This window comes from Sturnira hondurensis, unplaced genomic scaffold (assembly GCF_014824575.4).
Source record: "Sturnira hondurensis isolate 20B ecotype Veracruz unplaced genomic scaffold, ASM1482457v3 Scaffold0004136, whole genome shotgun sequence".
Lineage (NCBI taxonomy): Eukaryota > Metazoa > Chordata > Mammalia > Chiroptera > Phyllostomidae > Sturnira > Sturnira hondurensis.
In genome coordinates this window covers 26,825,262-26,848,126 of record NW_028076767.1, presented here as the reverse complement: position 1 = coordinate 26,848,126, position 22,865 = coordinate 26,825,262, and the positions used below count along the sequence as shown (strand labels likewise).

Here is a 22,865-nt window from a genome sequence, read left to right as displayed (position 1 = left end):
GGAACTGGAAAAGGCCTCGTGGCTCTTGGCTTTGGAGTTGAGAGATTCTCCTTTGTGGCAGCCCGAGCCTACTATTCCAGCTAGTTTATGAAAGCCACAGCACACGGGAAACTCAGTGTGTGTGTGGTATACGTAGGGGAAGTCCCATTTCTGCAACATCTGCCCAGTTGCCAGGGGTGGCAGAGGCGGGGAAGGGGGTGGGGGTCCAGATGGATGGCTGATTCTGCCTCGATGGGGTGGTACTTCCTTTTCTCGTTGGAGCTACTCACCTTGAGGAGACTAGTGAGGTGCTCGGCTGGCATCCGTGAGGTGTCTGCATCAGCCTTTTCTCTTCTACTTCTTGTTCTTTTGAACCCTCTGGCAGGCAGGGGTCAGCCAACTTTTTCTGTAAACAGAGAGATAGCAAATATTTTAGGCTTGTAGTGCACACAGTCTTGGTCACAACCAGTCAACTCTGCTGTTGTCACCAAAAGTAGTCATAGACAATGAAAATAATGGGGCATGGCTGTGTTTCAATAAAGCTTTATTTACAAAAACAGGCAGAGGGCCAGATTTAGCCCAGTGGGGTCAGTTTGGCGGTTCTGGAGAATGGAAACTGCATGCCTTGGGAGTCAGGAGCCTGCAGTCACCATCCTTGAATTGCCCCTCACACACCATGTCACCCTGACACGCTGCTGCATCTTTCAGGAGGGGCAGCTTTTCTTCCTCTTCTCCTCAGGAGGGGGTTGGAGGAAGGTTTGGGGTGACATTACGGGGACCCTGAGTGCATATTGGCAGAAGGCCGGGAGACAGGCATGGTAGAGGATCTTTAGCCGAGAGGTGGCCTTGGTTGCAGAATCTGATGTCAGTTATCACTCCCAACACCAGAGTGGACTGAGCGGAAAATGTCTGGGAGGAGCAGGAAAACCCCCTGTGGGCTGCTGAGGACTGAGGGGAGGCCAGGGGGACGCAGCTTCTTTTTTGCAGACTAAAAAAAGTCTGCAGCCAAAGGGAATTCAGAAACAGCTACAGGTATAGATGTTCCCTACCCTGCCTCATGAATTTTAACTCAGGAGACTAATGAATTCATTAGTTTTATTAAGAAGATAATGAGATTGGGCACAGATGGGCTGAGGCACAAAGAATGAATGGGAAGTATCGCCAGGGCCGAGGTGTGGAGGTGTCTGGGGCTGTTGCACGGCATTTGTGTGTGCGTGTGTAATTTCCGGTGGGTGTATATTCACGTCTTCATTAATCCACCTGAGGTGGGCGTGGGCAGCACAGTAATGGATTCTGAGCCCACTGATAATTCAGGGCGCTTGGTCGTCCCAGAAATAGTGGGTGTTTCCCAAGGAGGGAAAAGAGAGAAAAGCAAGGGAAGCCCGATTGAATCAGTTCTTCAGCATTAGCACCTTCGTAGGCACCACGCCCTCTTCTGGGCACTGAAGAAGGCAAAGTCTTGGCCTGTATGAGCCCCGCCCTGTAGTGGGCGGGAATGACCCTGAGTGTGGAGATGGTCGTACAGCAGATCACGGGCAGGTGGAAGACAGATAGGGGACTGAAATGCAGGCCCGATACTGCAGAGGGAAGCTTAACAGTGGGGACCCAGGCTCCCTGTGAATTACTTGTGCCGGAGTCAGGCTGCAGCTGTGCAGGCGGGACAAAGCAGCAGGTGATGTAATAGCAAGTAATTCACGTTTGGTGGTGAAACGCAGAAGAGCCAAATCCCTGACACCCAGTCTTTGGGGCATGAGTCTGGCTTGGTAGCTGAGGTTTCCGCTTGGATTTCAGCACTGACGTGATTGGTTTAAAAACTTCAGTTTAAATCGTTGCCTGGCAGGGAAAAATACCATTCCCTGTGTAGAGAGGTCTTTCTAAAATTTATTCTATGTGACTCTGTTTTCTGAAACAGGGGAAAATCAAGTGGAATGTAGGTGCCCAAGATCAGTATCAGAAATGCACACACGCGTGTCTGTGACCTTGCTTTAATGGGGCTCTAACACAGGTGGCAAGCACAAGGCCCGTGGGCCGAATCTGGCCCTCCACCTGGTTTTATCTGGCCTCGTACCTTGTTTCTACCCAGTGGCAGCGCGGAGCTCTCACCTAACTGTTAAGGAGTAGTTACATTTATACCGTCCTAAAATTCCATTCGACCTTTTGAAGGCAACTGCAAAACTCATGAGGCCTCCGGTGACAATGAGTTTGATGCCCCTGGTGCTCCCTGTGAGGTCTTTGCCCCTTTGCTTGGGAGCTCTGTGCTTTTTGAGCTCTTGTATTTGTCTGGAATAGCTTTTCTGTTTCCTCTCATGCCCCTGTCGTATCCCTCCGTAGCAATCCCTTTCTCCTTTATTTAGTCTTTGTTTGTTTATTTACACCGAATAACATGTATATGTGCCTGTGGAAAGCTTTAAAAACTATGGATCGGCGGAAGAGAATCATTACCTACAGTGCTACCACCCGGAGACCATCGATGGAAATATTTTGACTCAAATCCTCTCCGCGTGGCTCTTTGTCTCTCTTTTGTATCGTCGTAGAGTCACAGTGTACATATTACCTGCTGACCTGCTGTTATATCTCCCTTTTAATATCATGGGTATTTGTCATAAACGTGTTTCCACTGTATTACCTCACGTGTGTGCGTGTGCTTTTGTGGAAACTTGTCATCAGATGTGTTTGAATGTGCACTGAAGCACAGAGACTAGATCAAAGCTACCGAGTGGTCACTACCCAGCTCCAGCAGTTGTCACCGTTTGAGGACATTGTGACTCCTCATCCCACCCACTCCGCAGAGCTTTTCCTGGAGTATTTTTGAACACAAAAACCCCAGCCACATCACGTCACTTGCAAATCCTTCGGACCATGTATCTGACACAGTGGTTCTCTACCAGGAGCCGTTCTGCCCTCCGGGGACACATGGCCCTGGCCCAGCTAGCGTGGGTTTTCACAGCCAAGGGCCCTGGTGGGTCCCCTTGGCGTCTTGCAGAGAGAGAGATGAGAGATGCTGCTACAGGTCCTACAGTGCACAGGACAGTCCTGCAAAAGAGAGAATTACCTGGCCCCCAGTGTCACCAGAGCCGAGGCTAAGAACCCTGTGCTCACAGATCAGAACCACAGAAAGTACACGCATAATTCTGTCGTCATATCCAGTAACACCGATGATGATTCTTTAGTATCACCAACATTTCTTCAACTTCTCAATTAAAAAAAAATAGGAAGCTGGTTTCGAGCAGTGCCCCCAAAGGTTTTTAACTCCTGTCAGTCACAGTCGGCCAATGTGTCCTTGATGAATTTCCCCATCAACCTTTTGTCTAATTCACTGGTTGTCAAGCTGTGGTCTCTCAAGGAGCAGCACCATCATATCTGGGAACTTGTGAGAAATGCTAATTCTGTGTCCTAACCCCACAGTTACTGCATCAGAAGTTCTGGGGGGGTAGGACCCAACAATTTGTGTTTTTCCAAGTTCTCCAGGTATATTAGAGTTCTTCAGAAAAATGGGACTATACATATATTTATCTATATTTATCTATCCATCATCCATCCATCTATCTATCTGTCTATCGAGAGATATGGATAGATTGGTTTATGATAAGGACTTAGGAGATCGGGGAGGCTGGAAAGTCCAAACTCTGCAGAGTAGGCTGATAGGGAGCCCCGGTGAGAGCTGCTACCACAGTTCCAGTCCAAGAGCCGATGTTGCAGATGAAGCCCAGAGACGTGTTATGGAACCAGGAAGAGCAGACAACACAGAAATTCCTCTTGCTTGGGTGGGGGTTGGGGCTAGGTCAGCCTCTTGTTCTGCACAGGCCTTGAGCTGTTTGGATGAGGGCCATGGCCATTATGGAGGCAATCTGCTTTACCGAGTCCACTGGTTTATAACGTTAGCCTCATCCGAAACACCCTCATGGAAACAGACAGAGTAATTAATGTGTGATCGACTATCTGAGCGCCCTGTGGCCAGTCAAGTTGGTACATAAAAGGAACCATCGCACCAAATGATGCCAATGCACACCTGAGTTTGAGAACCACTGTGGTAGTGGCTTTACCAGCCATCGGTGGCCATTTTCCAGATGAGTTATTTCATTAGGTAGTGCGAAATGGTGAATTGCTAGCACTTTTGTTTCTCTTGCCTTTATTAACTGTAGCTTTTGTATGAAGAATTCTTCCTCATTAAACCTGTGCTTACCCTGAAATATAGTTTCTATAAGAAAGACAGGATAAATGCCTGATGTATTTTTTTTAACATTTTTTGAAAATCGAGGCATAGCTTACACCTGATAACGCACACAGATCCTAACCGTACAGCCTGGTGAATTTTACATCCGTGGTCACCCGTGCAGCCATCGTCCCGGCTCAGATACGGAGCATTTCCACACCTGCCCTGTGCCCCTTTCCAGCGGACGCCCCCTTTTCCAGCACACGCAGCTGTACTTAAACTGTGTTTGGGACATCCCTTTCTGTGCAGTTTGTTTTTATGTAATCAAAATAGTCCTTTGCTCTTCTCACAGTTTCTGGACTTGGTTCGATGTTACCAACTGTATGATTCAATCCAATGTGATAAAATCCAAAAGAATATACATATTCTTTTGATCCAAGTCTTCCAAGTGTCTAGCTGGTTGTCCTCACATCTTTTATTGAATCCTTCCTATCCCCCTTACTGATTTGAAATGCCTTTTTAGACTATGATATTAAATGTCTATATAAACTTGTATCTATGTCTGGATGTTCTGTTATGTTTCTGTGTCTTTTCCTGCACTAAAGCATTGTAATATGTTTTACTGTCTGGCGGGCCAAGTCACCCCAGATCTTTGAAGTAATTGCATTTTCAGATCCGCCCCCCCCCCCGCCCCCCGCCCGGTGATTCTTGCCGAGTTCATTCTTCCAGATGAATTTTGGAGTCATGTTGTCAAGGCTCATCCATTGGGATTGTTTGATTGGAATTTATTCTGCAACGTGACACAATTGGATGGGACCAAGCGATCGGGAACAACACATTCAGTGCTTTCAGTAGTTCCCTGTTGTCCTCTAGTAGAACCGTCCGGAATTTTGTGTGTTTTTGTAAAATGAATCCCTGAATATTTATTTTGTTCATTTATGTCCTTTGAGAAGAAGGGGAAGGGTTGTCAAGGAACATGTATAAAGGACCCATGGACAAAGTCAAAGGGGGGTAGGACTGAGGGCGGGAGGTGGGGGTCCCTGGGGGGGTAGCGGGGGGGGGGGAAATGCAGGCAACTGCACTTGAACGACAGTAAAAACAATGTAACTTCTTTTTAAAAAGTATCTTTTCCCACTTTTTAAATATAGTTATTCTTGGTATAAAAGCTATTGACTTTTTAAAATGTTTGTTTTTTAATTTTGTCCTCTTAGTTTCTATTCGCCTTCTGGTTGATTCTTTTGGATTTTTCAAGTCTACAGTTGGCCAAAAATAAAGATGATTTCACTGTATGTTTTCCAATATATACTGCTTATTTTGTTCTTTTTGCATTGAATAGCACTTACAGTGACAATGGCGATAACGGGTGTTTTCTTTTTCTCTGTTGCGAACGGTTCCATGGTTTTTCTCTTAAGTGCTCTGCTGAATATTTTGTGGTGTGGTGGTGGTGGTGGTGTGTGAATTTTTCATTGAGTTAAAGCAAGAGTTCTCTTTTAATTTATCATGGTTCTTTTTTCTCCTTCTTAACTCAGGCATAAGGTGAGAAATTAGATTAAATGCCTTCTTGGTGTCTATTGAGTTAAAATGTTTGCTTTTTAATGTATTAATGTGGTGACTATTTTTAATAGGCTCCATTCTTGGAATGAACTCCATTAGGACATGGTATGTTATTTTAAGAAATGCTTTTCTAGTTTTTATGTGCTAAGTGGTTAATTGGGATTTTTGTTTATGTTCCTAAGTTAGACTGATTTCAAGTCTTTTCTTTTCCTGATCTTTGCCAAAATCTGTTAAGAGTATTATGTTAGTTTTGTTTAACAAATAAAAGCTTGACTAAATAAATCACTTCTGAATCCATGTAGGCCTAAATGTTTCTTTGAGGGCAAATTCTTTGACAAGACAGAGGTTATTTTTTTTATTCTAAATAGAAAATGAATCATTTTTTAAAAGAAAACTTACATTGGTTAAGGGAAATGGTTTTATTCCCTGTCAAGTTCGTTTTTAAAATTATTATAGAAACAAGGCATAATCATTTCGGAAAAATCTGAAAATTCCAAAGGAGTAGGAGGAATGTAGAAGTCATTGTGACATGTCACATCATCCTGGCGAAAGCAGGGCTTCCCTGAGACAAGCATCGGGCAGTGGAAGTGAGGATAGGGATGTTATTGCCAGTTGTGGCATGAATAAGGTAAAAAGCATGATGAACAGCTCTGGCCGGTGTGGCTCAGTTGGCTGAAGCATCATCCCAGGGCCAAAGGGGTCTGTGTCTGGGTTGCAGGTTCAATCCCTGGCCTGGGCATGTACGGGAGACAGCTGGTCAGTGCTTCTCTTTTGCATCCATGTTTCTCTCTCTTCCTTCCTGTCTCTTTAAAAGCAGTGAAAACATGTCCTCTCACGTGAGATTGCAAAATATGTTTTAAGAAAGCGTGACAAGCAGATTTCCGAAATTTTCTTCTGGATCCTGTAGTAGACTGTTTTCAGAGGCGTGCACCTCCAAAGCCTCCCGATGCTCTTCTCTTTTGTTGTTTTGCAATATGTGAAAGTTCAGTTTTGTGTTTTCTCGTGTTCTGTTTATTCTTTCGTGAACAGGATGCGGTCTGTTCAGAAGCCATGTTTATTGATAAACAGGAAGGGCCGATTGCATTATTCATGTGTGTGGTAGTTGAACATTTTTTTTCCACCTCATGGCTTTTGGACAGGTTCACAGGTTTGGCTTTTAAGAAGTCCTTTTGCATTGGCCCCAGGCTTAAAAATAATTTCTGCTCCTATGTGATGTTCTTTAATCCGGAGGTGGGGATTGGGGTGAGGGAGAAGATGATATATTCCAGTGTTTTCCGCTTTCCCCCCGTATCTGTCTAGTTTTCTAGGGTTTGCACTCTCTCAGGATCAATGAAATGAAACCCTCAGGAACATGTAAACCCGTGTGGTGCAGATTCTGAATGACACTGTGTTCCAGGAATACCAAGATAATTAAAAGGGCATTTAGTTATTTACTCACATCTATTAAATACTCTTTATTGGTGGGAATCTAAATACATATTTCCCAGCTTTCTCTTCTCCTTGCCCCCCGTGTGAGGTCTTTGTAACGTAGATCAGCCTAGATTTTTTTGCCCTGAATTCTTTCCTTTTGTCTCCTGCCTCTCTATTTCTGTCTCTTTTTTTCTGTGTTTCCTTGATCCTGTGTCACAAACTTTCTAAAAAAGGACTCTTTGGAGCGGGGAAGGGGAAGTGGAGGCAGAGGAGAGCTAAGCAGCTAAAGGTAGCTCCCCGTTGGTAAGGAGAAGGGAGGAAGGTGGCAAAGGATCAGTCCCCCTGTCCCATCAGAGTAGAGAGGTCATGGGGCCAGAAGGGTCACGTGAGGTGGGGCACGGTAGCTGTGTGGTTGTGCAAATGGCACAAAGGTGCAGCCCCTTGTGGCCAAGTGCATGGAGAATGGGGGCCTTCAGACCCTTTGCAAGGGGCTACTAGGAAGAATCACAGGGAGTGGTCCTGGGGGGAGGGGCTGGAACTCTGCCTTCTCACACATGGAGGGCAAGATCCTATATGAAAGGCAGGGAATGCCACCAATAAACATGGTCTGAAACCAAAGGTTCAGACATTTACTGAGTTAACGTATGTATGACCTGGCCAGGCTCGGAGGTAGGTGGGAGTGAATAAACGAGCAAACAGGCAGGGTCTTCATGGGGACCCTCATGGAGCTCACAGCTTTGTAGGGAGGATGGTCAGAGAACCTGATACTACATATACACACATATAGTACTATGTATATGTATATGTATATGTAAACCTACATATTTATATATATAGATATATTTTTAAAATGCATATTTAAAATTGTGATGAGGGAGAGCTTACCCTCCTGTATCACAATATGCATAGTTTAAGAACACATTGGTGCACCTGTCCTAGGCTTACAGCAGGGGTGCCTGGGATAAAGATACAGACCACCCCCTAATTCGGAAACTCTTAGCCCAGCCAGGTCTGAATTGCAGACAGAGTGGGCTTACGGTGGTGACCTGCAGTCAGGTTTTGCTTTTCCTTCAGATGTGCTGGAGGCTGGTGACGCCACGGACCTGGCACTCCTGTGGGTCTCAGAGCCCAGATCCGTTTATTCAGGTGCAGTGACAGGCGTGGGGAGCCCGGTGAACACCTATGCCCCTTCTCGGACTTCTCGCGATTAGAGAAGTCCCTCCTTACCGCCAGGCCTTTCTCCTCTGGTGCCATATTCAGTGGGGGTGCTGTTCTGCCTCTGACCTTCCCACCTGACTGTTGGGGGGCCCTGGTGGTGTTTGTGCTGGGACAGGCTCCAAAGAGTGATCTCAGAATTGTCGGGAGTGTCAAACTGCCTCGTTTGGTACTTGAAGCTTTCAAGGCTGTGCATGTTGTCATCTTAGGTGGCATAGAGCAGTTGGCACAGATCAGCTGGCAATTGGTGGTTTCCCCCTGTTCTCTTACTGAATGTTCCCTGACCCCTGTTGGAACTCGTGGTCCTTCTCTATGGCTGCCATGAAGGTGTCCAGCTGAATACTTCTGGTCTGGTCCATCGGAGGCCTCGGGCTGTCTTCATCTCCTCTGATAAGGTTACCTTATACAGCCTTGCTCTGCTTCTCCTCCTTTGCAGGGTGGGCCTCTCATCCTCTTCATTCATCTGATTAACGTTGCCTTCCCAGGCTCAGTGCTTGGAAGAATGATATTTATTCTAATCACTACTAAGGAAAGAACACGCCTCTTCCGAAGCTCATGTTGTTTTGTGCGGTTGTCAGCACGAAAGATCTAGCAATGTCTTGAAATATTCAGATTTGCACCTGTGGGAAGACAGTTGGGAAAATCAGTCAATCAAAGCGAGACTCATCAAAACCAAATGAGAGGTGGAGGTTGGCCCAAAGGTTCTGGCATGCAAAGAACCCATTCACCTGCCATCAGAAACAGTCAAGGAAATTCCATGCCGGTTCCACAGTGGCTGCACCAGTTTCTGTCCCCACCAACAGTTCACTAGGGTTCCTTTTCTCCACAACCTCGCCAGCGCTTGTTTGTTGATTTGTGTGTGAACAACCAGAGACACCGAAATAAAGAACAAACTGATAGGTACCAGAGAGGAGAAGGGAGGGGGATAATAGGGGGCATTAAGGAGCATGTGTAAAGGACACATGGACAAAGCCCATGAGGGTAGGTTCAAGGGTGGGAGGCGACGATGGGTGGGAGTGGGGGGACGTGGTGGGGTAAAAATGGAGACAACTGTACAACAGTTGAACAACAATTAAAAAAAGAAAAGAAACGGTCAAGCCCTGGCTGGTGTAGCTCAGTGGATTGAGCACGGGCCTGCGACTCAGACAATCGTGGTTCGATTCTCAGTCAGGGCACATGCTTGGGTTGCAGACCAGTTCCCCGAAGGCCAACTCCCAGCAGGGGATGCACAAAAGGCAACCATACATTGATATTTCTCTCCCCCTCTCCTTCCCTCCCCCTCTAAAGATAAATAAATAAAATCTTTTAAAAAAAGAAGAAATGGTCAAGACCCCGGATTCTTCAGCCTCCAACACTCCAGCCGCCCATGGGGACATTCCCTTTGGAATGCCGAGCGGGAGGACATGTCTGCGCCCCCTGCCCCGACCTTGGACTCTCTGACCTCTTCCCGGCCCCGTGTGCCACAGGAAGCCATAGCATTACTTCGCTGTGCCTTCGTGTAATGGGCCGGGCTTTCTGCCACGTCAGCCCTTCTGGACGATGCTTGTGGCTGCAGGGACAGGGCTGGGGAGTGGCCAAGGGGCAGGCGAGGGGTGACCTGCCCTCCAGGCCTTTTGGTCTTACTTTGTTTCTTGGCTTTTACTAGTGTCAGCAGGTGCGAGTTAGGGTGTAGATGCGGCCTGTGGCCTGGCTGGGTTTTGTGATTGACGCGCGAGTGTGTGTAAGACTGCAATTGTTTTCTTGTCTAGCGTTAAGGAGGAATCCAAAGGAGGGAGAAATAGGTCACAACCAGACGTAATTCTGCCCCTCCGATATTTCGTGCTCACCACATTACATGTCCTGTTGCAGTGAGAAGGAGGAACGAAAACCATACTCTTAGGTCTGGTTCTTGTTCACGCAGAACTCCGTGCAGATGCCGTTGGCTGGATGACTCTCCGGGGCCGCCCTCCTTTCAGCGGTGAATCTTGAACTCCACTCCGAAGCTGTACTTTATGGATTTTTTTCCCCTCCTGACAACCAGTCACTTCTATTTATTTCAGGACATAATCTACTTTTTAGGCCCATGGATGGTGTTAAGTTATAACCCTGTTTAAATATTCATAGGATATTTTATTTTTGCAAAGATAGATTTTAAAAATAATAAAGCCTGATAGGTTAATAATAATTCACAGAGCAAAATTAGATTAAAAATGTAGGTCACGGCTCTCATCCACTCTCCTGGCGTTAAGGGTGTCACAGAGGAACATGTTTAGAATACCACCTAGTCTCCCAACGTCTACAGCCACAGGTGTTGTCGGAAAGGTCTCTCTCTCTCTGGTTTTAGCAAAGAGGAACCGTCCCAATTGTATTCTTTAACTGCTGACCTGTTTTAACCTTGGTGCATGGTATTACCATTTCTCCTATTGCAGCAAGTTCTCATTTTCTCAAGGCCCTTCCCATGACGTTTCTGGAAAGAAAATATCCTACTTTCAACCCTTCAAATTAAAATGTTATCCTTGTAAATATATGTGCTGGGTTGGTATATGCACATGCATTTTCATGCTAAGTGAAGACTCGCGTTATTAAAGCAAAAGGCAATCCATCCTCATAGCAGGAGAAATGGTGACCTTCCATGCTGTGGTTGATATAGAAAACATTGATTTTGACCTATCTCTTTTTTATTCAAATACCATTCCCATCATGTGCAGTCCAAGTACATTTAAATAGTAAACCAAAAAGAAACAGGTGTTCAAGATTGGCCTTCAGTCAATATAGCTGGTGATGCCCCACTTGCCTGTGGTCTTGTCAACCTAAAATCGCATTCACACCTCGGTGGCACCAAGCCACTCAGCAGAGCTTCCTTAGTGGGGAGCTGTTTGAAGCTACCAGTCTGAGCACTGTGACCCCTTTATATATTTAGACATATTTTTCTTGCAAGCTCTGAGTATCTGTAGGCATCTCAGCAGGGGTTGGCGGAAGCTTGGCATAGTGTTAAAATATGGCCAGTCAAGGCTTTGACTAAGTCCCAGCAGTGTTTTTTCCCAGCGCTGTGATCTTCTCGGGGAGGTTAAGGACAAACTGGAGCCTAGTTCTAGGACGGGAAGTCTGTGGCCTCGAGCGTCCTGCTGAATGTCGCCCCCGTAAGGGTGCACGGCAGGGTCCATGGATTTTGCTACTGTTCATAAGCCCCATGGGTGGCTGTGCATAGTGTTCCCACACTCCCTGCTACCGCTGTTCACTACGAGATGCCTCCGCCTCCCACTCCCACCGAGAGATTGAGGGGGACTGGAGGGGTTGGTGTCATTCTTAGAACAACAGCGTATTGTTCAGTGTTGGCATAAGAGAGTGATTCTGAAATTGGTGATTTCAGAGAGTGAATCTGACTTCTTCTGTAACATCTTTCCATATTGCGGGGAAGGAGTGACATCGGGTGAAAAGCGATAGCCTAAAAAAATGAGAGCATTCGGGTGATATCTTTGTTTTCCTTGTGGGAACTCTCCACTGAAAAGATTACGGAGAGCGATGCAGGGATGGTGTAGGCAGGCATGACTATGCCAGTAGGCAAGCGTGTTTTATAAATATGACAAAATACCCATTTCTTCCTGTTTGTCCACATTCTCCCAAGTCATCAGCTGCTTTCCATCTTCAAGAGACATGTAAACAGTGACTAAGTACACAGTTTTCAGTTGTTCCCGTCCATTCCGACAAACCTTTTCCCCAATGCCTTTCATTTTAAAAACCAATTACCTCATCCAGAAGGCCTTCCTGACTTATTTCATTAAATTACCACCTTTCTGTGGCTTTCCTTTCAGCAACATAATTTGCTTTTAATAATCAATGTGAAAGGATTCAAAATGGGATCACTGAGCTTCCTGAAAAGCTCTCTATTCAATGACCAGAATCTGTGGGTTTGTGACAGAGGTCTCCTCAAAGGTTAGGGCACCCCTTTACTAAGCTTAGTTCCAACAGGAGCCAAATTTATAAATGCATTCTTACATAGCTGGCCAGTGCTGTGAAGGCAAGGAATGAATTTCAAACGAACAGTGACCCACAGAATTGCTTTAAGGTTCATTCAGAGTGAAAATAATGCTCACGTTTATCACATAGAAATTAAAATGGAAATTTTGCTCCAGCCCAGATCAGATTGAAGCAGGTGGATAGTTACATAGTACTGATGGTTCGGTCTTGCTACTGAATATTCTTTAATGTGAGCCTTATTTTCTGAATTAGGGTATCCCTTAAAGACTGGTAGAAGGGGGTGTTTCTTAACAGGCATTTCTATTGTGCCATCGGTGATAAATTTGGTCAGAGTTGCTGGTGTAAGCCTGGCCATTCATCCGCCCACTCCGTGTGGGAGGTAGGAAGGGGGCAGAATTTGGCATCAGGCGTATCTAAATTAAAATCCCAAATCTAAGTTAGTTTCCAATTTTGAGCTAGTCACTTCTCCCCTCTGAACCTTACTTACAATTTCTTTTTTTAAAATTTTTTTTAAAGATTTTATTTATTTATCTTTAGAGGGGAAGGGGAGGAGAGAGGGAGAGAAACATCAATGTATGGTTGCCTTTCGTGGGTCCCCTGCTGGGAGTTGGCCTGCAGGGAACTGGCCTGCAACCCAGACATGTGCCCTGACTGAGAATCGAACCGTGATCGTCTGAGTTGCAGGCCTGCGCTCAGTCCACTGAGCTACACCAGCCAGGGCCTACAATTTCTTTATATGTAAAATTGGAGCAATACTTCACTTGTAAGTTTCTCTTCCCAATATTTATGACGTGCCAGGACACTGTGTTAGCTCGTGAATTTCAAATCTTCATTTCTTAAAGTCAGTTGACGTTGAGCCCAGTGTACTTGGATTGTTATTTGTTGTTCATTGCTCCTTACTCTCATCCTCCAGGGGGGCCCATGTGTTCGTCTCTTACACTGATGTGCACAATGTCTGTCTGGCGTGTGGCAGGCACGCAGTCACGATTGGTTGGATAGGCAAACGGGTGAAGTGGTGTTTCTGTGACCCACATGTGGTCAGTGTTTCTCTGAGTTGGGTTGTGCGGTTGGCCTTCCAGGGGATGTGTCTTCTGAATTGTGTTTTGGGTGAGCGCCCATTGAGTCTGGTCTCAGCACAGCCTGACTGATGAGCGCAATGGGTCCGAGTGCACGGCTGGGGAAGCCAGTCTGGGATTATTCCCTGGGCTCGGTGCCTCCTTGGAAGAGGCAAGGCCTGTGTGGAGATGCTGCCAGACAGTTGTGTGTGCGCAAGCTAATTTATAGTTGTCCAGGGTCTCCTGAGAAGAATGTGTGTTTACATCATCACTAAACAGTAATTGATTATAAACCTTAGTTATGAAATGTACAGTTATTGAATTACTCTGTGCTGGCTCATAAATTTCATTGGTTAATAAAATTATATAGGTTTCAGGCATACAGTTCTATAATACGCCACCTGTATATTGTATTGCATGTTCGCCACCCCAAGTCAATTCTCTCTCCATCACCATTTATCCCCGCCTTTACCCTCTTTTACCTCCCCCACCCCCTTCCCTTCTGGAAATCATCATACGGTTGTCTGTGTCTATGATTTTTAAAAATCCTTTCATCTTTTTCACCCAGCCCCCAAACCCCCTTCCCTCTGACAGCTGTCAGTCTTTTCTCTGTACCTATGAGTCTGTTTCTATTTTGTTTTTTTTGTTCATTTGATTTCACTGAGTGTAACGTTCTGCAGGCCCATCCACGCTGTGGCATAAGGTAAGATTTCCTTTTTTTTGGCTGTGTAGTATTCCATTGTTTAATCCACTCACCTACTAATGGGCACTTGGGCTGCAGCTATTGTCAGTAATGCTGCCATGCACATAGGGGTGCATATATCCTTTCAAATCGGTGATTTGGATTTCTATGGATATATTCTCAGGAGTGGAATCACTGGGTCATAAGGCAGTTCTATTTTTAATTTTTTCAGGTAACTTGATATTGCTTTTCACAGTGGCGGCACCAATCTGCATTCTCACCAATAGTGAAAAAGGGTTCCCCTTTCTCTACATCCTTGCCAACACTTGTTGTTTGTTGATTTATTAATGATGGCCATTGGGACTAGTGTGGGTGGTATCTCATTGTGGTTTTAATTTGCATTTCTCTGATGATTAGTGACATTGAACATCTTTTCATACGTTTATTAGCCATCTGTATGTCTTCTTTGGAGAAGTGTCTATTCAGGTCCTTTGCCCGTTTTTTAATTGGATTGTTTGGTTTTTTGGGTGTTGAGTTTTATAAGTCCTTTATGAATTTTGGATATTAACACCTTATCAGATGTCTCATTGGTGAATATGTTCTCCTGTGCAGTGGGCTGTTATTTGTTGAGGGTTCTCTTTGCCGTGCAAAAATTCTTCAGTTTGATGTGGTCCCATCTGTTTATTTTTTCTTCTGTTTCCTTTGCCTGGGGAGATAGATAAGAAAAAATACTGGTATGTGAAATGTCTGAGATTTTACTGCCTATGTTTTCTTCTAGGATTTTTATGGTTTTAAGTCTTTAATCTATTTGGAGTTTATTCTTTGTATGGTGTAAGGAAGTGGTCTAGTTTCATTTTTTTCGCATATATCTGTCCAGTTTTCCCAACACCAATTATGAATAGACTGTCTTTACCCCACTGTATGTTTTTGCTTTCTTTGTCAAATATTATTTGGCCATAAAGGTGTGGGTTTATTTTTGGACACTCGATTTCATTCCATTGATCTATATGTCAGTTTTTATGGCAGTGCCATGCTGTGTTGATTACTATGGTCTTGTAGTATAGTTTGCTACTGGGTAGTGTGATTCCTCCAACTTTGTTCTTTTTTCTCAAGAGCTACAAATTGATCCACAGTTTGTGGCTGCCTCGCTGGGCCTGGGTTTGCATGGGAAGGACCAAGCTATGCACCAAGGTCAGCTATTACCAGCACTGAGCCTAGGGACAGATCAGCAAAAGTGCAAGGCACCTGGAGGTCTGCCTCTGCCTGCCTCTGCCTTCCAGTTGCCTGTTCGGCTCAGTCACTGAAAGAGCCTCTGGTGCTACTCAAGTTGCATGAGGTTAGTTTGTCAGTGAGTCACCAGGTAGGGGCGAGTGGTGTTCACCAGACTGATACAGGTTCACACTTGGTGCCGGTCCTGGGTCTGAGACTACTCTGGAGATGTGTCAGGGTAAACCAAGTCTAGCTGCCACCCTCTGGGTGCTCATACACCTCTGTGGTGGGGTGGGTCTGAGGGAATCATCAGGGTGAGGCCAGTAGAGTTTATCAGGCCCAAACAGACCAAGATTTGGCCTTGTGGAGAGATGGCTGTGCTCCAGCCAGGTGTGCAAGGGGAAATTGGCCTGTCCTAGAGCCACACAGCTCAGTTCTGCCAGGAGTGTGCTGTCAGCAGGACGGGCCTGCTGGGAGTCAGGAGGGTGGGGCCTTTGGGTCTCCCATGAGGGGCACGTGCCTGTCAAGCTTGGGGGAAGGTGGGGGGCATGGAAACCCATCCCAGAGCCATACAACTCCACTGTCCTGTATACTACCCATATTTTGGCAGGATGGAGCCACCAGGAGATGGGAGGGTGGGGCCGTGGAAGCCCTACGAGTGGAGCTAGTAGGGTTCCCATAAAGGGAAGGGGCCAGTCAGGCTCAGAAAAGGTGGAGGGAATGGCCCTGCCCCAAACCCATGCCCAGTCATTGACATCCCCTGAGTCTTCCCAGACCTCTACACCCTGGTCCACGCAGCTGACCCTCAGTAGGGCGTGAGCTCTGCAGCTTGGGGCAGCAGGGGGTCCGGCGGGTAAGGCTATTGCTTCCCCCCAGGCTGGTGCCACGTGGAGGGCAGTGCTCCTAGGAGAGATGGTGCCTGCGGTTTGGGAGAGTGACTCAGCACAGGGGTCCTGGCAGCCGTCCCCTCTGTCTCTCCCCAGAGCCACAAACTCCAGTCCCTCTTCATGTGACTCTAGTCCTCTATGCCCTCCCTCCCCCCAGGGTGAGTGGCTACAAATGTGACTCTGTGTATTGGCCCTTTAATAGGGTGCCTGTGTCTCTAATAGACTCCTGCCTGTCCTTGGAGGACAGAATCCCTGCTATTTGCACAGCCAGATGTTATGTGGGCGCCTCTTCCTGGCTCTGGTGCTCTGGAACGGGTTGCTCGGCTTGGAGTTGAGACCCCACGCTTCTCAGGGGGCACCTTTGCAGCTGCAGTATCCCTCTGGAATCTCACCGCCTCCCATGGGAGCAGGGCCAGCCCTGTTCACAGCTCTGCCCTTCCTTCCAGTCTCCATGTGGCTTCTCCTATAAATCCTTGGTTGTAAGACTTCTCTGCAGCTAGTCTTCAGCTGGTTATGCAAATTGCTTGCTCCATATTTTAGCTGTAATTCTAGTTCGGTCCTGGGAGGAGGCGAGTGTAACATCCATCTATTCTGCCACCATCTTGGATCCTCAACTCATAAATTTCAGATCTTTATTTCTAAAAATCAATGGACATTTAGCCTGATAGATATTTAATTGAGGTATAAGAGTGGTGTTAGAGCAAAAGTGAATTCTCGTTTGGAAAATAAAGAACGACCTGGGTGGGACTGGGTGGGGTGACTTGGCAGAGATGAGGAGAGAAGCCATTGGTCTAATTCAGTTACTTCATTAGAGGCGCCTTTTCAGACATTGCTTTCTTCCATTTCATTTCCTCTTTTAAAATTCTCTAATTGGTAGGTAATAAAAGTCTTTTACATATTGTAGAGCTTTATATTGCATAAAGCATCTTTGGACTAGGTAATGCTTGTGCCTCACTAAAGTCTTTTGAAGAAATTACGATGCATGTTTCTCTCCCTACTTTACATATTGCAAAACGGAGGTGCAGAGAATGAAAGTGACTTGCTTAGGACATGCTGATGAGAGGGGGAGGCTAACCTAGGCCACGTGGCCTTCTAGCTGGCTCACGGTGCTTATTAACATCTACGTGCTAGTTAGGGGTAAGTTCAGCTGCATAAAATATAAACCTCCAAATAACTGTGGCTTAAATAACATTGAAGTTTGTTTTCACCTGTTGTAAATGCTGTCACAGAGGAGGAAATCCAGCAAGTCGGGTGGTACTACAAAGTTGAAAGGGTCCTAGGCACCTTCCAATTTACCCCTCGATTGTTCACAAGATGTGTGGCCCCGAACCTCATGGTCTGAAGTGGCTGCCTGAGTTCCAGCCATTGCAGGATGTGGAGTAGCAGGATGGAGAGAGAGAGAAGCATACTTCTTCTAAGACTTCCTGAGAGGTGGGTCTCAGCCTGACTTCAGTGAACCCTTGGGATCCAACTTTTGAACCAAATGCCACCAGGCTACTGTGGNGGTACTACAAAGTTGAAAGGGTCCTAGGCACCTTCCAATTTACCCCTCGATTGTTCACAAGATGTGTGGCCCAGAACCTCATGGTCTGAAGTGGCTGCCTGAGTTCCAGCCATTGCAGGATGTGGGGTAGCAGGATGGAGAGAGAGAGAAGCATACTTCTTCTTTTTTTTTTTAAATATTTATTTATTTATCTTTAGAGGGGAAGGGAAGGAGAGAGGAAGAGAAACATCAATGTATGATTGCTTCTCGTGCATCCCTTGCTGGGAACTGGCCCCTGCCGGGAATTGGCCTGCAACCCAGGCATGTGCCCTGACTGGGAATCGAACCGCGATCATCTGGTTTGCAGGCCTGCGCTCAATCCACTGAGCTACACCAGCCAGGGTGCATACTTCTTCTAAGACTTCCTGAGAGGTGGGTCTCAGCCTGACTTCAGTGAACCCTTGGGATCCAACTTTTGAACCAAATGCCACCAGGCTACTGTGGGGCATGGAGTACGGGGTGTATTTCATAGCTTCAGGGTTAGTCTTCAGGAGATGTTAAATATTTCTAAGAAATTAGCTCTTTGCTTGGTGAACTTTTCCAGGCTACCTCAGATCACAAATATTCAAGCTGAAATCGATCAGAAACACCTTGAAATTGAACTTCCAAGACTAGAGAAAGGTGGAGCAGGTACTGTTCAGCCTCCATTTTTAGCTCAAAAGTGTCACACTCTGCAAAGCGCGACTACTCGTTTGGAAGTGGTGCTAAAAGAGAAGAGGTCCCTCAGACAGACTTGAAACCCAGGTGCCAGGAAAACCCACCTGTTGAAGCTGGGTATCACAGGTACCTGGTGCCTCGGCAGGGGTTGGCAGTGACTTTCATTGAGAGATAGAAACCCATCTTGGAGCTGTTAGAAATACTCCTCATTTAGAGGCATATCTACAGACAACGATCCATCAAGGCTTTGGCCAAAGCGGGTATTTTGGTGACTGAGACAGAAGAACTGGCAGGGAGCATAATCAGGTGGAGAGAACAACAAGAGACCGGGCTCCTCTTGTATCCCCATGATATTAGCTGAAGAAAGCTATCTTCAGAAATATGATGTGGTATCACCTCCTTTAACTGTTACTTCTGTAGGTCCTGTTTAAACTATCAATGTCAAATGATCCAACTGATTCAATTAAGCAAAAAAGATTTATTTCTGCTTAGTTCTGTGTAGTCATGTGAAATCCATTGCTAGTCAACGATACCATGGCTATTTACAGACTTTGCTGTGAGCAATACCGAAAGAGTCCTCTCCGTATTGAAGTATAAGTTTCCAAGTTCATTAGGACCAAGCTGAATAGTCCTTTGTTTTTCATATATTATCATTCCACTTTTCAATAGAACTCAGGCAGATTAAAAAAAACAAACAGACCCTAGAACAAAACATTCCCAGAAGCTCACCATTCCACTTTCAGATATAAACTCGGCTGAAGTGAGTCAACATAGTTACTCATGGACATGCACGTGAATGTTCTCCACATCATTATCCGTAAGGACCAGGGAAGACTAGAAGCAAGCCAAGTGCCCAGAGTAGAATGGCTAAAATGTGATATATTTATGCAAAGAGAAACTATCTGCCTGCATCTTATTGCTCAGAACTTAATCATGTGCAATGCAAAGAGAGGCTAAAAAATAGAGTTTTTTATTTGGGTTACACAGTGCTGGGCAAAAACTGGGGTGCCGTGACTCAGTGCAAAAGGGCAGAATACATGGGAGGGGACGACTGGGAGTGTGTGCCGCGGCACGCATTCCGAAGGGCCCAGCGCAGGACACGCGCCACACAGGGGCAGGGCACCATCAGTCAGGACTGGCTCAAGCTACCAGCACCATCCTGGGTGCTGGGGGCGCTGGGCACAGAATGGCTTCGTTGCCTGGAGCCGTGTGCAGCCCAGGAAGCCGTTTCAGTCTTCCTTTGTGCCGATTTATATTGATTAAAAGGAGGTGGGGCCGTCTGTGGGGTCACTTGCTCCCTTCACGTTTGTGGATAGGCACGTCTAGGACAGAGCATGTTTTTACCCTTCTTTCGGCTCCCCTCAAGTCCAAAGGGGCACAGGGTGCACCCAGGGGGTTGTGTAGTGAGCCTGCAGCAGCCTGGCGGCATGGCTCTGCATGCCAGCCTGGAGGGTGAAGCAGGAATAGGAGTCAGTCAGTAATCATGGGCGTGTTCGGTGTCTGCCAGGTGCTGGGCCAGGGCCTTTGGACACTGAAGTGGCAGGTGCAGGCGTGACTGCCATCCTGTGGAGCAGTGGCACTCGGACTGTGGCTCCACGGGCATCACCTGGGAACTTTTTCAAAATACATCCCTGGCCCAGCCTCTTCCCTTGGGAGCTCTGAGGTGGACCCGCAGTCCGTTTTAATAAGCCCTCCAGGGGATTCTGAAACATGCTAAAGATCGATAAACACTGGAATCTTATAATGATGAGAAATAGCTTTGTGATCAAGAGTGCAGATTTTGGAGCTCCCAGACTGGGGTTCAGTCACTTAGGAGCTGTGTTGTGCTGGGTAAGTTAGTCAACCTCTCTGAACCTCAGTCTCCTCCTAAGGGGGTTGTAGCACTGTCCTGAGAATACGTATAAAATGCATGTGGGACAGCAAAGTGCTTGGCACGTAGTAGGTGCTTGGTGAGTGTCAGCTGTCATTATTTTCTACCTTCTTTGTGGACGGCGTTACTACTGTGAATTCAGAATGTTCAAGGACATTCATATTTAAGTACCAGAACAAAAACAGAAATTTAAAGATAAATTGTAATGATTCTTTTTAGATGGCTACCATTTTTGATTTGTCCTGCCACTCCTTCCTGCTCAGCGTGGGTAAATCATGAATTGCTTCTGGAATCATGAAAGCAAGGTGGGTAAGAAACTTGACGAGGCATTTTAGCAGAGAGAATACGGACACTAAGTGGATGCAGGGGCACTGAATCTCATTAGTCATCCAGAAATGCAAATAAAACGGCAATGAAATTTCACCCCACGCTCACCAGATTCATTAAGTGACAGAGATATGCTGTCGAGGGTTGGTGACGTAAAGCAACTGGAACTCTCGTAGCTGCTACTGGGCGTATAAATCTGGCAGGTCCCATAAAGCTCAGTATATGCATAATTTATGAGGTCCCATTCCACTTTGAGATACATCCTCGACTGAAATGAGTCAACATAGTCACTCATGGACATGCACGTGAATGTTCTCAGCATCATTATTCGTAAGGACCAAGGAAGACTAGAAGCAAGCCAAGTGCCCAGAGTAGAACGGATAAGTCGTGATATGTTTATGCAAAGAAATACTGTCTGTGAAGATAAAGAATTACTGCATTGCAACAACACGAGCAAATCTCAGTCAACTTTGAGCAAGAGAAGCCAAACACAGATGACAAACGAGTGTTATGATTTTCTTAATAAGTATTTCCCAAACAGGCGAAAACTAATCTGTGGGACTAGAAGTGAAGACAGTTGTTATCGTGAGCAGGGGAGGGGAGGCTGCCTGGCAGGAGCCGTGGACGGTGCTTCTGGGAGGTTGGTGGTGGTTTATTTTTTGATCTGGATGACAGTTACCTAAGTGTGTTTGTGAAAATTTATTAAGCAATCTATCCATGATTTGTACGCATTTCTGGGTGTACTCTTACATCAATACATTTACTTACAGTGTCTATGCAAAATGTCTATAGTAAAACAGGAAGCATGATCGAGGGAGACAATGGGACTGGCGTTGGGTAGCAGGACGTTAATCATTTTCACCTGTCGTCGACTCCCAGTTCCGTGCAGCTGAATAAAACAGGATTGCTGACGCTCACTGGAGCAACACACACACACACACACACACACTCTCTCTCTCTCTCTCTCTCTCTCTCTCTCTCTCTCTCTCTCTCTCTCTCTCTCTCTCTCTGCCTCCAGTGTAGAAGTGGATCACCAATGTCCAAGAAAACCCGTTTTAAAAACCTGGGTCTGAAAGTGGTAGGGGAAGGAGACAGCCCCAGCATTGTCACTGGCAGTGGTGGCAGGGTCCCTTGAGATATTTCAGGTGTTTGTAATGTTCTTTTTTTTTTTCTTATTCGACTCTCACGACCCTGTGGCGGGTGTTGAGTGCGTGGTTAACATGTCCTAGTTTAAGAATGAGAATGCTAAGCCGAAGAGAGTTGCAGTGGCTTGTCCTGGGTCACTCATCCCTTAAGTGGCCTCGACGGGGACTCAAGCCTGGTCTGGGACCTGATTTCCTGACATTGCTGTTAGGTGCTTGGAGGAAAGTCCTGGCTCATTGCGCACGTCTCAGCCGATATGAAAAACAACATAGGTCACATCAGACACATTGCAGATGGTACTGGGAGATTGTGCATAATATTAGCAGTATGTTTTTTTTCCCTTTTTAACCAGTAACCCTAGGAAGGATGAGTGTTGAAACAAGCAGGGTTACTTTTACTCAACAGGCTTGGACACAGGAGCGGACTCATGCTAGCCTGTGCTCTTGGGGAGAGTTCTGAACACTGCTTCAGCCTTTGAGCGATTTGAGCGGTAAAGCACGGTTTGTGTTGCAGCTTCTGGTCAGGGACTATGCACACGTTTTCCCCTTTAATTTGGAGGATAGAATGGTTGCTTTTTAAATTTTCATTTATGTACAACTTACCCATGAAACAGAACCATAGAAGAGAGACTAGAAAATAAATTGCTTTTAAAAAGCATATTCATCTGATTGTAAAAGTCAAGTATATATATTGAATACACTTTGGTAAAGCAAAAAATTTCAAAGAATACAATAAAATTATCTGCTTTCTCTAAACCAGAGAGACCCAAATGATCGTAAATAATTAGGGTGTTTCTTTCCAGAGCTTTTGTGTGTATAATATACACACTAAAACAATAAAGATTTAGCCACTGTATTGCTTTCTGGTTATTTTTTAACTTATCATTATTGTGAACATTTTCCAATGTTATTGCATATTCTTATTAACATTATTTTCAATAGCTACATCATAATTTGTTCAACCTTCCACTTAATATTGGACACAAATTATTTCCAATTTTATAGTATTGTGAAAAGGGCTTTAATGTACAGCTTACTCATAAATTTGAGTTCATCACTGATTTTCTTAGAATAAAAGTGGCATTTTCTGATCATTCTTTACAACTATGTTAGGCTCAGAGTGCGTAATGGCTGCATTTATTATGATGCCGGAATATCACTGACCAGGAATTAACACAGACTTTGGCTTTGCTGTACATACTGGCTGGATGATCTTGAGTGATCA

The 22,865-nt window shown here is 45.7% G+C and overlaps 1 protein-coding gene and 1 pseudogene across 10 annotated transcripts in view; both read left to right on the top strand.

Annotated features, from left to right (window-relative positions):
• The window catches only part of PTPRT (protein tyrosine phosphatase receptor type T), a 945,487-nt gene that overhangs the window by 46,417 nt on the left and 876,205 nt on the right, over positions 1 to 22,865 (top strand). The window lies entirely within an intron of this gene.
• Positions 18,116 to 18,732, top strand: LOC118985823 (HAUS augmin-like complex subunit 2; annotated as a pseudogene).